At 43.0% G+C, this 17,841-nt stretch overlaps 1 long non-coding RNA gene across 1 annotated transcript; it reads left to right on the top strand.

Annotated features, from left to right (window-relative positions):
- The first annotated feature begins 822 nt into the window (after positions 1-822).
- On the top strand, positions 823-10,356 carry LOC134340234 (uncharacterized). Its single transcript, XR_010016497.1, has 3 exons — positions 823-916; positions 1,002-1,196; positions 10,014-10,356. It is a non-coding gene; the product is annotated as an uncharacterized LOC134340234 (long non-coding RNA).
- Positions 10,357-17,841: the final 7,485 nt, after the last annotated feature.

Consider the following 17,841-nt stretch of genomic DNA (forward strand, 5'->3'; position numbering starts at 1 on the left):
AAGTGATTACTTATTTGAATTCCTGAATAAATTCTCTACAAATCCATGTGATTATATGTGTCCTAGGGTTTTTTATTGACTTTTCCAAAATAAAGAACAGACAAATATGTTTCTAAAAATGAAATGATTCACTCTCCTGAAATTGGGCACTGTACTGCGAGTGCCACCAATGACATAGTTTTCAATGTAGAATTTTATAACAACATTTGATGAAAAGTGCTTGAACTCAGCTATCATTGTGAGAAATTTCAATGTTGAGGGATCACTGATGACAAAATACCACTAGGTTGAATATATATATATTGAAGAAGATGGGGGATAAGCTGCAGAACTTCAGCCGAAATGTGCCGTTTCCAAGACCTCCAGTTCGCATAGTAAACGGCCACGACTGAATCGGATTAGGACCTCTGGATCGAAGGGAGGGGGTGGCTCAAGTAGTTGCCGTTTATTTGTTAGTAGGAATTGATCAAGTGTGTTTGAATTTTAATCGTAAAGTTATGGGCAGTCTGTAAGTGAAATAAAGCAGGTTCGATCGTCTGAACTGTTATTTCACGTTTAATTTGTATTGTCACCGATCAGATCATATAGTCATTAGACCTTGTGGGGTTGGGGGAAATATAATCAAATCCGCAGCCTACCACTGAAATCCTCCCGGCGCCTTGCGATCCTCCGCCGGGGTCGACCATGCACTACGCGTCACGTGAGCATGGATGCCATGAGCCAATCACCGAGCCCGTCAGCTGCCGCCTCTCGTCTTCCGGTTTTGCGCGGCAAATCGGCAACAGGCAAGGTCATGAGTGCGCATGCGCTGAATTTCATTGCCTGCTTTCGGCGGCAGGCCGATTCGCTACATAAAAACTGATCAAAATTGCAATCGGATTTGGAGGAGAATTGACTGCACTTTTTTAAAAAAAATGTAGGTATTTGAGAAGAATTATAACAATTTCTTGGAGCAGTTAATTTTTGAACTGAAATAATAAACGTAAACACTCTTTCTCCAGAGACGATGCTTGGTACAATTCAATGGCGACCATACCGCTATTCAGCTTTCTAGTTGGCGTGCTTCATAAATGGTGTGTTGGAAGGATATTTAGCCGTGAAAGCCATCGTAGCTGAGCCCCCTGCAAATGCAAGTTTTCCAATAGGCTAGTGCTCAGAGTAGGGAATTCCATGCTCAACGCTGCTGAGGTGTTAAGGTAAATCTTTAAGTTTTTAGGTAAATAGATTTTTTTATGAATAAACAACTTTAGAAGGTAAGGACACTTTTTAAATAAAAAGGCTTGAAAATTTGATATGCCCATATTTTGGAGATGTGAATCTAAAGGTTTTAACTTTTAACTTAAGTTTAAATTTTGGAAAATACTTGCAATGATCATAGCTCCAGAGTGTTCAGTATAATTTGATGTTGGGTGTTGATTCCCTCTGTTTCCATTCATGCAACCATTTTTACTGTTTTATTTAAAAAGTTAACTGGATGTGGTATGTAGAGACTGGAGTGGAAAGAGGGTGGGGATAAGCAAAAATAACACTGTAATTTATTACAAAACAAAAACATGCGAAAAGAAATCAGCCAGTCAGCGGCATTTGTTTAAAGAGAAACTAGTCAATGTTTCAGATCAGCAACATTTCTTTGTCTATTCATATTCATTTGTGAGGGGAAAAATAATGACCTAGTCAAATTAAACCTTTGATTATGCTGTAAAGCCACCCATCCTACAGCCCTCTGAGGTCTTTGTATCACTCCAATTCTGTCCTCTTGACCAATCCTAAAGTTAATTACATCACTGTAGTGGCCCGTCTGCAACCACTGAGGCCCTCCTTGAGATCTGGCATACCTTGCCTAAGCAGCATTGCATCCAGATTTTTCACAATGCCTCAGAATCCACCTCTAATTGCACATTTGGTCATTGGTCTTAAGATCCATGATTAAGTCTTGATGTGAAGCCTTTTCTTGATTACACTCCTAGGAAGAACTTTTGAGCTGTATTAACTCAAAATGCAAGTTATTGACGTAGATGAAATAAAAGTGAGGGGAAATTGAAAGCATAGATGTTAATGTCTTCGAGAAGGAGAAATATCTGACAATGTTTTCACTTCACAGCACATTACAGACTCTTCGGCCTACAATGTTGTGCCACCCTTTTAATCCACTCCAAGTTTGCCTATTTCGATTCTCCAATTTTGTTTTTGATTTTTCTTTTTTCAGTGATGCACTTCCCCATGATGTTACTCCATCCCTACCCTCCACCAGTTTTATCATTCTAAATTTTGTCCTGTATAAGGTTAGTGCTTTAGTCATGCAGTGATCACTGCAGGAACCATGCATTCTGTGTGTTAGTTACTGCCATTTTATATCTATGGAAGAAGAGGTGCTGAGTTCATTGACTCGGTTGGTCTCAGTTCTGAGGTTCCACAAGGCAGAATATTGTCTTCATTGCATTACTTTATAAACTAAATGCAAGAAATCAGAGAATGTGTTTCCTGAAATCCTGTGTGATTTAAAATCAATATTTGACTTATTAAGTCACCATAAACTCAACTATAAATGGAACTCTAGAATTTGGAGTTGATTATTAGGGTCATTCTCCAAGATGAGAAATGCCAGTTCTGCTACTGGCAAATGAAAATGAAAATAAAAAAAATGCCCCTCCAATGTTTGCCTTAGAGACGAATGACAAGGGTGTGGATGGAGTGGCGTTATAGGGAAGTGCACCACAAAAGAAAAGAAAACTGAAAAAATTGGAGACTAACTGCTTGCATCTCACATGTTTATATTTCCTTTGTCTCAAAAGCATTCATGCAGTCGATGCTATGCTAGCATTATCACATATAGGCAGAACTCATTTACTGCACACACAGGTGGAGTATATAAACAGGCACTTTTAACAACCGTAAGAAGCACAGCTGCTGGATTGATTGTCAGTTCCTGGCTACCAGGAGAAGGAAACAGGGCTTCCTGTCATTGAGGCTACGATGGGATATGAGCAAGATTCACATCTGTCTCTTCTGTACACCAAGGGGTGGGCATTTGAGACTGGGTGCCTTGAGAGGGAGTTTTTGGAACCTTCTCAGGGTTGAGCAGTTGAGAATCTGGTACTGTAGCAGATGTAGAATTAAAAAGAAGGATGCCCTGTGGGACCTGCAGGTCAAGGGGGTCCCTCATAAAGCTGCTGAGCAATGACAGCTCCTCCATTATACACAGTGGGACAGATAAACCAGTGTGCTCCTTTTACAGGGCTTTGTTGACCCCAGATCTGTCCAGCAAGGACATGCAAACAGCTTTATTTAGAGATACAGCATGGTAACAGGCCCTTCTGGCCCAACGAGCTCATGCTGTCCAATTATACCCAGGTGACTAATTAGCTTACTAAGCGGTAATCTGTACGCCTTTCAAACGTGGGAGGAAGCTGGAGTACCTGGAGGAACCCACATGGTTATGGGGAGGATGAGCAAACTCCTTACAGATAGCAGTGGGAATTGAACCTGGATCATAGTATTACACTAACCACTATGCTACAATGCTATTCTGTGGGGTGAGAATGGTCAGTTGCTGGTGTGCATCCATACCAAGGTTGTGACTCTGCCTTGTGTGCACTGTCAATGTATTTATTGCGGCAGGGGCACTGCTTTCCATCAACAGGAATCAGCTGCTTACTCTGTGGGAGCTGTCTGTCCTTTACCAAGGCCTTTTCCGAGTCTGAGGCACACTCATCTCCATTCAGAGTATTAACTTGCTGGTGGTGGAGAGTGCTCTGGCAGTCAATAGATGGTGAAGGAGAAAGCCACATAACACCAAGGTTTGTAATGGATTCTTCCGGTGTTGCTGGAGGACTCAGTTACAAGGTTGTTGGGGTGGGTCAATATCTGCATAATCCTGACCCAGCTGACCTCATTGAATTTAGAATCAAAATACCTCTAGGAACCAGTCCCACACAATATGGGCTGTCTCTCAGAAATGTCGTCCGTTGTTCCATACCTCATGGAGGCATTTCTTGTATAGGCTGCTCCGAGAAACCCCATCCTCATCTGATCTATCCTATCATTTGATGGTGAGGGGATCCCCAGTGGAGGTCTCTTACATTGTTGAGCTGGAGTAGAGAGTTTACTGCAACAGATTTTTAAATTGGGTACCCAGACTACGTATCATTTCAGTGGCCAGCTCCATAAATGTATGCATTTATGGCAAAAAAATTGAAGGCTCTCTTTGAGCATTTGAAGGGGTTCTTCCTCAATTTGTGGCTGCATTTCAGCCCCATGCTCCCAATCTTTGGACACACAGTGCAATAGTAGAACAGGACAGCTGCCTGACCTGCTAGGGTGGTGATTCACAGGTCCAGACAACTGACTGTTATGGGGGGTCCTTCTGAGCTAAGTGCTTGCCCTTTCTTTGAGGTGATATCCATACCTGGATCTTTGAAAAGGGATCCACAGTTTTCACTGGCTTGCTGCTATTGGATTAGAGCCCAACAATTAGAATTGTTATTTATCTTTTAGTCTAACTTTATTATGTTTGCTTATATTTTTATATTATCAACTGTATGTGTGTAATTGTTCAGTGAATTTTCAGTAATTGTAGTTTAGCTGATTCTGTATTTTTCTCGAAGTTTCTCTGTAGCCTGTGTCCCGCCACTGAACCTGATTATTTTATTAGTTATTCCTAATCACTTGGATGTCTTGTTGTCTCTCGAGTCTGAGCTAGTTTTCAGTATAGGATGACCCATGGCTTCTTTGATGACTTGTCTTCCTTTGTTCTTATAACACCAAATAAAATGGCTGTAACTACCTGGTGTTATGTCTCATTCATGATTTTCAAAGAAGTTTTGGATCACAAAATCACCAGATCCAACACTGGAGACCAGGACAAGTGGGCACGATGTCTTGAAGACAGTGGGACAAATCACTTTCTGTGTTGTTAAGTTCGCATCTGTCATGTAGTGATCAGGTCACCCTCTCAAACTAAGTCAGTACCCTTTTTTCTATTTTGGTAGAGCAAAGTCTAGTCTGATTGAGCTGCTATATGCAAACATGAGGAAGAAAGACCATTTTTGGTGGAAAGCGGCCAGTGAGTGAGTGGGCCAGTGAAGGACTGGAGCTTTGAGGCTTTGACTCGGGAGGCTTCGACAAGAAGAGGCGGAGGACAAGCTAGCTCGCAGTTAGTTTTTACAATGTCTCCTGAGACGGTGATGTGCCTCTCATGTGAGATGTGGCAGTCTTGGGGGAATGCCCCTCTCCCGCAGAGTCACATCTGTCAGAAGTGCATACGGCTGGGCAATCTGGAAGACCGTGTAAGGAATCTGGAGCAGCACCTGGATGACCTTCGACTCATAAAGGAGAATGAGGCAGTCATAGATGAGAGCTGCAGGGAGGTAGTCACACCTAGGCTGTCAGAAGCAGGTCGTTGGGTGACAGTCAGAGGGGGGAAAGTGAAGGTGAGCAGACAGGTAGTGCAGAGCACCCCTGTAACCATTCCCCTGAATAATAAGTTTACCGTCCTAGATACTGTTGGCGGGGACGACCGGCCAGGTGTGAGCCATGGTGGCAGGGCCTCCGGCACTGAGTCTGACCCTGTGGTGCAGAAGGGTGGGACGGAGAAGAGGAGAGCTGTTGTCATTGGAGACTCTATAGTCAGGGGAGCAGACAGGAGATTTTGTGGACGTGAGAAGGACACCTGCATGGTTTGTTGCCTCCCGGGTGCCAGGGTCCGGGATGTCTCTGACCAGGTGCACGACATCCTGGTACGAGAGGGAAAGCAACCAGAAGTCGTGATACATGTTGGGACCAACGACATAGGCAGGAAGAGGGATGAGGTCCTGAAGTGTGAGTTTTGGGAACTAGGCAGAAGGCTGAAGAACAGGACCTCAAGGGTGGCGTTCTCAGGATTGCTGGCAGTGCTACGTGACAGTGATGGTAAGAATTGGAGGAGATGGCAGTTGAATGCGTGGCTGAGGAGTTGGTGCAGGGGGCAGGGTTTTAAATTTTTGGATCATTGGGATCTCTTCTGGGGAAGGTGGGACCTGTACAGATTGGATGAGTTGCACCTGAACTCAAGGGGGAGCAATATCCTTGCAGGTAGGCTTGCTAGCATGGTTCGGGAGGGTTTAAACTAATTTGCAAGGGGGATGGGACCCGGAGCGATAGAGCAGTGAAAGCAGTGCATGGAGTAAAGCCAGATCTAACATATAGAGAGGCTTTGAGGAAAGAGAAACAGAATAAATGGTGTAAAGACAGTAAGGCAGAAGGGCTGAAGTGTGTGTACCTCAATGCAAGAAGCATCAGGAACAAAGGTGATGAACTGAGAGCTTGGATACATACATGGAATTATGATGTAGTGGCCATTACAGAGACTTGGCTGGCACCAGGGCAGAAATGGATTCTCAATATTCCTCGATTTCAGTGCTTTAAAAGGGATAGAGATGGTGGAAAAAGGGGAGGAGGGGTGGCATTACTGGTCAGGGATACTATTACAGCCACAGAAAGGGTGGGTAATGTAGCAGGATCCTCTTTTGAGTCAGTATAGGTGGAAGTCAGGAACAGGAAGGGAGCAGTTACTCTATTGGGGGTATTCTATAGGCCCCCTGGTAGCAGCAGAGATACAGAGGAGCAGATTGGGAGGCAGATTTTGGAAAAGTGCAAACATAACAGGGTTGTTATCATGGGTGACTTTAACTTCCCTAATATTGATTGGCACCTGATTAGTTCCAAGGGCTTAGATGGGGCAGAGTTTGTTAAGTGTGTCCAGGACGGATTCTTGTCACAGTATGTGGACAGGCCAACCAGGGGGAATGCCATACTAGATCTAGTACTAGGTAATGAACTGGGTCAGGTCACAGATCTCTCAGTGGGTGAGCATCTGGGGGACAGTGACCACCGCTCCCTGGCCTTTAGCATTATTATGGAAAAGGATAGAATCAGAGAGGACAGGAAAATTTTTAAGTGGGGAAGGGCAAATTATGAGGCTATAAGGCTAGAAATTGCGGGTGTGAATTGGGATGATGTTTTTGCAGGGAAATGTACTATGGACATGTGGTCGATGTTTAGAGATCTCTTGCAGGATGTTAGGGATAAATTTGTCCCAGTGAGGAAGATAAAGAATGGTAGGGTGAAGGAACTATGGGTGACAAGTGAGGTGGAAAATCTAGTCAGGTGGAAGAAGGCAGCATATATGAGGTTTAGGAAGCAAGGATCAGATGGGTCTATTGAGGAACATAAGGAAGCAAGAAAGGAGCTTAAGAAGGGGCTGAGAAGAGCAAGAAGGGGCCATGAGAAGGCCTTGGCGAGTAGCGTAAAGGAAAACCCCAAGGCATTCTTCAATTATGTGAAGCACAAAAGGGTGACAGGAGTGAAGGTAGGACCGATTAGAGATAAAGGTAGGAAGATGTGCCTGGAGGCTGTGGAAGTGAGCGAGGTCCTCAATGAATACTTCTCTTCGGTATTCACCAATGAGAGGGAACTTGATGACGGTGAGGACAATATGAGTGAGGTTGATGTTCTGGAGCATGTTGATATTAAGGGAGAGGAGGTGTTGGAGTTGTTAAAATACATTAGGACGGATAGTCCCCGGGGCCTGACGGAATATTCCCCAGGCTGCTCCATGAGGCGAGGGAAGAGATTGCTGAGCCTCTGGCTGGGATCTTTATGTCCTCGTTGTCCACGGGAATGGTACCGGAGGATTGGAGGGAGGCGAATGTTGTCCCCTTGTTCAAAAAAGGTAGTAGGGATAGTCCAGGTAATTATAGACCAGTGAGCCTTACGTCTGTGGTGGGAAAGCTGTTGGAAAAGATTCTTAGAGATAGGATCTCTGGGCATTTAGAGAATCATGGTCTGATCAGGGACAGTCAGCATGGCTTTGTGAAAGGCAGATCGTGTCTAACAAGCCTGATAGAGTTCTTTGAGGAGGTGACCAGGCATATAGATGAGGGTAGTGCAGTGGATGTGATCTATATGGATTTTAGTAAGGCATTTGACAAGGTTCCTCACGGTAGGCTTATTCAGAAAGTCAGAAGGCATGGGATCCAGGGAAGTTTGGCCAGGTGGATTCAGAATTGGCTTGCTTGCAGAAAGCAGAGGATTGTGGTGGAGGGAGTACATTCAGATTGGAGGATTGTGACTAGTGGTGTCCCACAAGGATCTGTTCTGGGACCTCTACTTTTCGTGATTTTTATTAACGACCTGGATGTTGGGGTAGAAGGGTGGGTTGGCAAGTTTGCAGACGACACAAAGGTTGGTGGTGTTGTAGATAGTGTAGAGGATTGTCAAAGATTGCAGAGAGACTTTGATAGGATGCAGAAGTGGGCTGAGAAGTGGCAGATGGAGTTCAACCCAGAGAAGTGTGAGGTGGTACACTTTGGAAGGACAAACTCCAAGACAGAGTACAAAGTAAATGGTAGGGTACTTGGTAGTGTGGAGGAGCAGAGGGATCTCGGGGTACATGTCCACAGATCCCTGAAATTTGCCTCACAGGTGGATAGGGTAGTTAAGAAAGCTTATGGGGTGTTAGCCTTCATAAGTCAAGGGATAGAGTTTAAGAGTCGCTATGTAATGATGCAGCTCTATAAAACTCTGGTTAGGCCACACTTGGAGTACTGTGTCCAGTTCTGGTTGCCTCACTATAGGAAGGATGTGGAAGCATTGGAAAGGGTACAGAGGAAATTTACCGGGATGCTGCCTGGTTTAGAGAGTATGCATTATGATCAGAGATTAAGGGAGCTAGGGCTTTACTCTTTGGAGAGAAGGAGGATGAGAGGAGACATGATAGAGATGTACAAGATAATAAGAGGAATAGATAGAGTGGATAGCCAGTGCCTCTTCCCCAGGGCACCACTGCTCAATACAAGAGGACATGGCTTTAAGGTAAGGGGTGGGAAGTTCAAGGGGGATATTAGAGGAAGGTTTTTTACTCAGAGAGTGGTTGGTACGTGGAATGCACTGCCTGAGTCAGTAGTGGAGGCAGATACACTAGTGAAATTTAAGAGACTACTAGACAGGTATATGGAGGAATTTAAGGTGGGGGGTTATATGGGAGGCAGGGTTTGAGAGTCGGCACAACATTGTGGGCCGAAGGGCCTGTACTGTACTTTTCTATGTTCTATGTTTTATAAAATATCTCCTATCTTCCTCCTCTGAGAAAACATTAGCTTATTTATGCACTTTGATGTCGAAAATTTGTTTGATTACTCTCCTTGAAACATCTTGAAAGTTTGCATTAATATACCCACCTTCCAGCATTGTCTTCTGTATCATAATCAGTACCAGCAATCCTGGTTTATTTTCACCTTCCCAAGGAAACTACTTTTCATTCCTACTGTCACCACCTGACTTCAATGAGCTAACTCAGTACAGAACTGACACAGATGCTTCTCAATTCATCCTCCCTTCCTCACCTGGTTTCACCTATCACCTGCAAGCTTGTACTGCTCCTCCTCTCCCCACCTTCTTTATAGCTGTATTGACATGTTGGGTCCATGATAGATCCTTAGAGATATTTGACACTTAGAGGAACTTGAAATTGCTCACGCTTTCCACTTCTGATCTTTCTATGAGGACTGGTGTGTGTTCCCTTGTCTTACCCTTTCTGAAGTCCACAAGCAATTCTTTGGTCTTATTGACATTGGGTGCAAAATCGTTGCTGCGACACCACCTGACTAGCTGGTATATCTTGCTCCTGTACGGCCTCTCGTCACCACCTGAAATTCTGCCAATAGTTGTATTGTCAATAAAGTTATAGATGGTATTTGAGCTGTGCCTAGCCACTCAGTAGTGGATGTAGAGAGAATAAAGCAGTGGGCTGAGCACGCACCCCTGAGGTGCACCAGTGTTGATCGTCAGTGAGGTAGTGATATCATTTCTGATCCGCACAGACTGTGGTCTGATTAGGAAGTTGGGGATCCAGTTGCAGAGAGAGGTACAGAGGCCCAGATTCTGTAGCTTGTTGATCAAAACTGTGGAATGGTTGTGTTAAACACTGAGCTGTAGTCAATAAACAGCATCCTGACATAGGTATTTGTATTGTCCAGGTGATCCAGGCTGCGTGAAGAGCCAATGAGATTACATCCGCCATGCACCCATTGTGGTTGTAGGCAAATCGCAGTGGGTCCAGGTCCTTGCTGAGCCAGGAGTTCATTCTAGCCATAATCAACCTCTCAAAGCATTTCATCACAGTAGATGTGAGTGCTACTGGATGATGGTAAGGCAGCTCACACTGCTGTTCTTGGACACTGGTATAATAGTTGCCTTTTTGAAGCAGGTAGGAACTTCTGACTGTAGCAATGAGAGACAGAAAAAGTCGTTGAACACACCCACCAGTGTAGCACTTCTTATGCTTGTCTGCACTATCAAAGAATAAGAAACAATAAACTTAGCTCATCTTCACATTGCTAAATGTTGTCCATGTGCTTATTAGAGCACTAGTGAACACATCTGCAATACATTACTATGTGTACTATTTTAATAAACTCATCGCCCTGTTTGCCAAATTGTCAATCAAATTTGACATATGGCTTCTCTTCCATTATAGACAAGTCATTACTCCTGCTGTTGACACAAGAGTTTCTCATTCTGCAGCTTCTCTCAGACTTGGCTGGCTCAGAAACAGTTAATTTTCAATGCATTCATATAGAACAGTGCATGATTTGGGCCTCATGAGCCTCCATATCAGTGACCTCATTTTGCACCACCAATAACCCTCCTTCACCAATGTACACATTCACTCCCCCAGTGTTGAGCAAAACATCCCTTTCCAACAACTGATGTGTCTCACAGCCTAACGATGCGGTTAGCTGTTATTGAGCAGTTCCATCTAAGGACATATTGAAGTTTATTGTTCACTCCTATTCTCACATCTGTACTCTTATCAAATACTGTGCATACTGGCAATGAGTTTGGTTTTGGGGAAGGTGTGTCATAATGTTTAAATCTGAAGAGGAGAAAATTAAAATAAATGAAACCAACAATGTGAGGCACACACGGTTCAATATTATTATGCGTACTTACTTATTAGTTAAATTCTGTGTTTGAAATGATGATGTTCCAGAGCTCTATGTGGTCTGATTTTTGGCCTGCATTACAGGAGGTGATTTCAATCAGAACAGTGACAACAATTACTATCTGTGTTCTTGGGGTGATAAATCAATCAGCCTGCAGTGTCCTCCCCCCCCGCTGCTCTCTGGTGACACCTGCTGGATTTGGTTCTGTTGTTTTTAGCCACCATTAGCACCCCACTAACCCCAGACCCCCTCCTTTTCACTGCAGTATTGGTTGCCCATGGGGTCAAGTAACTTGCACATGCTTCGATAGAATTTCTACAGAGGTTCTCCCACTGTAACTTTAGCGAAAGAGAAAATACAGTTTTTGAAATTTCTATATTTAGCATAAATATCTGAGTTACCTGAAATGGGCTATGGCTGCATTTAGTTCATCTTAAAATTTCTGAACTACTGGAGATTTAATTTTGTCTGTGTGCTACTTTTACTTTAGTAGTGAATATAATATTTGCAATAGATTCATGTTTGCACTATTTTAATACAATCATTAACCTAAGGCCATTGGCCATTTCCTCATATTACCTTAAGTTTCTGGCAGAAGATTGAAATCCTGAAGAAATTCTACCCCTCATGTGAACAATAGACAGGTAAAAGTCAGCTCTTTAAACAATAAATTCAGGGTCAATGGTTACAGGGAGAAGGCAGGAGAATGGAATCGAGAGGAAAAATAAATAAGCCATGATTGAATGGCGGAGTAGATTTGATGGGCCGAATGGCCTAATTCTGCTCCCCTGTCTTATGGATTAAAGTGATTTATGCTCTAGCAGTGTTTTAAATGGTTTATATTGGGAGTGCTATAGAATAAGCTGGCAGAAAAGGGGCTGGTTGAGAGCTGACAGGACAGGTGGCAGTGGAGAGCATTCTTTCTTCTTAGGCAGTACTTCATGATTGAGGATGACCTGCTTCCATTCCTCGTCCCTTTTGAGTGATCATGGATAAAGAATTCCCATGTGTCAGTGAGAATCTTAAAAATTTTCAAGGCAGCTTTGAGAATGTTCTCTAGATATGATTCATTCAAAGTTGCAACCAGATAATTGGACTGTGGAGTTGCTGCTCAAGGAATTTCTTTTGTATTTGGCTAGGGAACATGTAATCAGCACTCAATGCAATGTGGATAATAACCTCAAGAGGAGGTAATTCATCTTTGTTTATATTATGTCTTTAATCAAGATCCGATCTGGTCAGTGGAAACCAGATGGACTTATCCCTTCGTGAAATGATAACTAAAAACAAAAAAATGTTGGAAATAATTAGCGGGTCAGGCAGCGTATGTAGAGAGAGAACTGTGCAAAGTGAGAAACAATGTGTGTTATAAGGTGCAGAGAGAGAGAAGAAAGGGTGGAGAGAAGAGAATTTCTGTGGAAGGACAGAGCCCAAGGCAGATTGAATGACTCAAATGGTGTTGGTGCTGGCTGACAGAGGCCTTGTTAATCATAGATGATCTGTCTGGAGGAGGAGTGAATAGAAGGAGAGGAATGAGAATGGAGAAGATGGAAAAGGTGCTGGAACTCTCAGATAAAAAAAACTTTGCAGTTGCTGGAAAGCTGAAATAAAAGAGATTGCTGCGAATAGCCAGGAGGTCAAGCAATGTCTATGAGGAGAGAAAAATAGTTAATTAATTACTTTATTTGTCAATACAGTACAGAGTAGGCCCTTCTGGGCCTTTGAGCCATGCAGCCCCTGCAAGCCCACAAACTTAATTTAACCCTAGTCTAATCAATGGGACAATTTACAATGACCAATGAACCTACCTGGTATACCTTTGGACTGTGGGAGAAAACCAGAGCACTTGGAGAAAACCCACGGATTCCATGGGAAGGACATTTACAGAATGACACTGGAATTGAACTCCGAACTCCGGAATGCCCCAGCTGTAGTAGCGTTACACCAACCGCTACAGTACCATGGCACCCTTAATGAAATGTTACAGTCAGTGACCTTCCATCAGAATTGGTCACCTAGAAGCTTATCTGAAATTCCTGAGTTCAGTATTAAGTCCTGAGGGTTGAAAATTTGCCTTGATTGAAGATGAGGTGCTGTTTTTGAGCTTACACTGGGTGTTGTTGAAACACTGTAAAAGAACAAAGACAGAGAAAACAGAATGTGAATGGGATGCAGGATTAAGATGACAGGCAATTGAAGCTCAGAGTCAGTGAAAAAAGATGAAGGTTATTGTCTGTTAGCATTACAACTACTAGGGAATTAAGATGAAAAAACTTGTAGAATATTAATTTTTACTTCTGAAAGTAACTGAAAGCTTACTCACACTCAACACCTGAAAGACCAAGGAATTGATTGTGGACTTCAGGAAGGGAAAGTCGGGAGAACATACATCAGTCCTCATTGAAGGGCCAGTGGTGGAGTGGAAAGTCATAGTCATACTTTATTGATCCCGAGGGAAATTTGGTTTCATTACGGTTGCACCAACCAAGAACAGAATATAAATATAGCCATATAAAACCATAAATAGTTAAATAGTAATATGTAAATTGTGCCAGGAAATAAGTCCAGGACCAGCCTATTGGCTCAGGGTGTCTGACCCTCCAAGGGAGGAGTTGTAAAGTTTGATGGCCACAGGCAGGAATGACTTCCTATCACGCTCTGTGCTGCATCTTGGTGGAATGAGCCTCTGGCTGAATGTACTCCTGTGCCCAACCAGTACATTATGTAGTGGATGGGAGACATTGTCCAAGATGGCATGCAACTTGGACAGCATCCTCTTTTCAGACACCACCGTGAGAGAGTCCAGTTCCATCCCCACAACATCACTGGCCTTACGAATGAGTTTGTTGATTCTGTTGGTGTCTGCTACCCTCAGCCTGCTGCCCCAGCACACAACAGCAAACATGATAGCACTGGCCACCACAGACTCGTAGAACATCCTCAGCATCGTCCGGCAGATGTTAAAGGACCTCAGTCTCCTCAGAAAATAGAGACGGCTCTGACCCTTCTTGTAGACAGCCTCAGTGTTCTTTGACCAGTTCAGTTTATTGTCAATTTGTATCCCCAGGTATTTGTAATCCTCCACCATGTCCACACTGACCCCCGATGGAAACAGGGGTCACCGGTGCCTTAGCCCTCCTCAGGTCTACCACCAGCTCCTTAGTCTTTTTCACATTAAGCTGCAGATAATTCTGCTCACACCATGTGACAAAATTGCTGCTATGCTGAATAGCTTCTAGTTTCTGGCTGTCAACATCTTGATGCAATCATGAAGAAAGCACACCAGCAACTAATTCATTGGGAGTTTGAGGAGATTCAGTATGTCACCAAAGTATCTTACAATAATAATAACAACTTATTTATAGAGCACTTTTCAAAAAGACAATGTAGTTCAAAGTGCTTTACAATGGGATAAAATGCAAACATGAAAATAAAAGGCAAAAAAAAATTAGTTAAAAGCAAGGTTAAATAAATAGATTTTAAGGGTGTTTAAAAATGTTAGCTGAGACTACATCCCTTATACTTTTAGGTATTGGATTCCACAGTTTAGGAGTGTAGTTCAAAAATGCTGACCTGATAATTATCTTTTGAGATTGTTTTAATTTAAGAGATCAGCGGAAAAAGACCTGAGAGCTCGAGCAGAATTATAAAATGAAAGCTATTCTGCAGTGTACTCTGATCCCAAACCATTGAGAGCTTTAAGAACAAGAGAACATTAAAATCAATTCTAAAAGATACAGGATTCCAATGATTTTAGTTAAAAGTCTAGCAGCAGCATTCTGAATGAGATGAAGTTTGTCAATAGATTGTTTTGGAAGGCCAGTAAAAAGTGCATTGCAGTAATCTAGTCTATTCAATATAAAGGCATGAATTAGTTCTTCAGCATCATTAAACAGACGTGACATAAACAGACATACCTTTTCAATACTTCTTAAGTGTAGAAATGTTGCTGTCACTGTCTTTATAGAGATTTAAAATTCAATGGTGCACAATGTATGGTGGAGTATATTCTGGCTGGTTGCATCACAGCATGGGATGGAGGTTGCAATGCACAGGATTGCAAAAAGCTGCAGAGGGTCGTAGACTCAGCCACTTCCATTACTAGCACAACCCTCTCCGCTATCGAGAACATTTTTACGAGGTGGTGCCTCAAGATGTTAGCATCAGCCACAAAGGATCGTCACCATTTGGGACATACTCCCTTCTCATTACTACCATCAGTAATACTACAATCAGTAATGGAGGTACAGGGGCCTGAAAACCCACACTCAACAATTCAGGAACAGCTTCTACCCCTCCGCAGCCAGATTTCTGAAGAGTCTGTGAACATTACCTCATCATTCTTTTTTTTTGCACAATTTGTTTATTTTTCTAGCTTATAGTAATTTAATGTCTTTGCCTGTACTTTCATGTCTTATAAGTCTGTGATAATAAATATGGTTTTAATTCCAAAAATATTTATTAAGGTAAATACTACATTCAGCTTCAATCCAACTAAAATGGATTGACTTTCTGGTGATTTTCCACCTCGCAAGTGATTAAGAATGCCCTGTGATCATCCGAAGCTTCTTCCTCTGTGAAATATCTCTGAAAAAGGATGTTTGTTGGTCTTGTAGCATTGAGTTTTAAGTTTCACTTCATAGGGAGCATGAGCCTGCCTGTGGAAAATGTTTTGTTACCATGAGCATGGATGTACTGTGGTGAGAAAGCTCAGATTTTAACACTAAATTATAATAAATGTGACCGTAACATTATCAAAGGACAGCCTGTTGACCTGAATCCAGAAGAAAAGTATCTTAGGAAGGTGCAACTCACACAAAGTCTGATCAACACATCAAGAGCTATAGGATGGAATGTGATGACTATCTTGTTTTCTTTTGTGGGGATGGTAAGAACAGTCTGTAGCCCTAATGTAACTCTGGATCTTGGCAGCTTTCCTTAAGATAGCTCTGTTGCTGATAGGTCATGTCACAGCTAATCTTGCCAAGCAACAGAGCAGTTGGTAATAATTTAACTACTGCACAGACTTCAGAGAAGTAGTAACTAGTTGTTTTCAGTCTACCATATCCAGCTGTGGATTTTATTTAATGAGAAAGGGCTGTCCTAATTGCCAGCTGCTTAAGCAATATTTTGTCAAATCCTTGCCTTTGTTTTCAAAACCCTCAGTAAAAATCTCCTTCAATTCTATAACCCTTTAGGATCTCTTCACTTCTCCAAATCTGGACTCTAGCCCTGGCTTCCACTGGGAACTTTGCCTTCAGTTGACAAGCCCCTAAACTCTGGAAGTGCCTTGTCCAAATTTTCTGCCTTGCTACCACTGTTTCTTCCTTTAAGGCACTTTGCAAACCTTGCCAGGTGTTGGGTTACAATGTGGCTCAGGTGGTTGCATTCTAAAGGAAGCTGATGCTTCAAGCATCACAGGAGGGCAAAAGTGGGTTTTCCAATGCTGTTTTGAAAGAATGCTGCACTGTTGAAGGTGCTGTCTTTGATGTCCAAAGTTAAGCTATGTCTGCTCTCTCAAATGGAAATAGGAATATAGAAACATAGAAAATAGGTGCAGGAGTAGGCCATTCGGCCCTTCGAGCCTGCACTGCCATTCAGTATGATCATGGCTGATCACCCAACTCAGAACCCTGTACCAGCCTTCCCTCCATACCCCCTGATCCCTTTAGCCACAAGGGCCATATCTAACTCCCTCTTAAATATAGCCAATGAACTGGCCTCAACTGTTTCCTGTGGCAGAGAATTCCACAGATTCACCACTCTCTGTGTGAAGAAGTTTTTCCTCATCTCGGTCCTAAAAGGCTTCCCCTTTATCCTTAAACTGTGACCTCTCGTTCTGGACTTCCCCAACATTGGGAACAATCTTCCTGCATCTAGCCTGTCCAATCCCTTTAGAATTTTATACGTTTCAATCAGATCCCCCCTCAATCTTCTAAATTCCAACGAGTACAAGCCCAGTTCATCCAGTCTTTCTTCATATGAAAGTCCTGCCATCCCAGGAATCAATCTGCTGAACCTTCTTTGCACTCCCTCTATGGCAAGAATGTCTTTCCCCAGATTAGGGGACCAAAACTGCATACAGTGCTCCAGGTGTGGTCTCACCAAGGCCTTGTACAACTGCAGTAGTACCTCCCTGCTCCTGTACTCGAATCCTCTTGCTATAAATGCCAGCATACCATTCGCCTTTTTCACCGCCTGCTGTACCTGCATGCCCACTTTCAATGACTGGTGTATAATGACACCCAGGTCTCGTTGCACCTCCCCTTTTCCTAATCGGCCACCATTCAGATAATAATCTGTTTTCCTGTTTTTGCCACCAAAGTGGATAACTTCACATTTATCCACATTAAATTGCATCTGCCATGAATTTGCCCACTCACCCAACCTATCCAAGTCACCCTGCATCCTCTTAGCATCCTCCTCACAGCTAACACTGCCACCCAGCTTTGTGTCATCCGCAAACTTGGAGATACTGCATTTAATTCCCTCATCCAAGTCATTAATATATATTGTAAACAACTGGGGTCCCAGCACTGAGCCTTGCGGTACCCCACTAGTCACCGCCTGCCATTCTGAAAAGGTCCCGTTTATTCCCACTCTTTGCTTCCTGTCTGCTAACCAATTCTCCACCCACACCAATACCTTACCCCCAATACTGTGTGCTTTAAGTTTGCACACTAATCTCCTGTGTGGGACCTTGTCAAAAGCCTTTTGAAAATGCAAATATACCACATCCACTGGTTCTCCCCTATCCACTCTACTAGTTACATCCTCAAAAAATTCTATGAGATGAAAGATCCTATGGCACTATTATGAACTGCTATGCTACTACCATTTGCTCCCACGCTACTGTGTC

This window comes from Mobula hypostoma, chromosome X1, assembly GCF_963921235.1.
Source record: "Mobula hypostoma chromosome X1, sMobHyp1.1, whole genome shotgun sequence".
Classification (NCBI taxonomy): Eukaryota; Metazoa; Chordata; class Chondrichthyes; order Myliobatiformes; family Myliobatidae; genus Mobula; species Mobula hypostoma.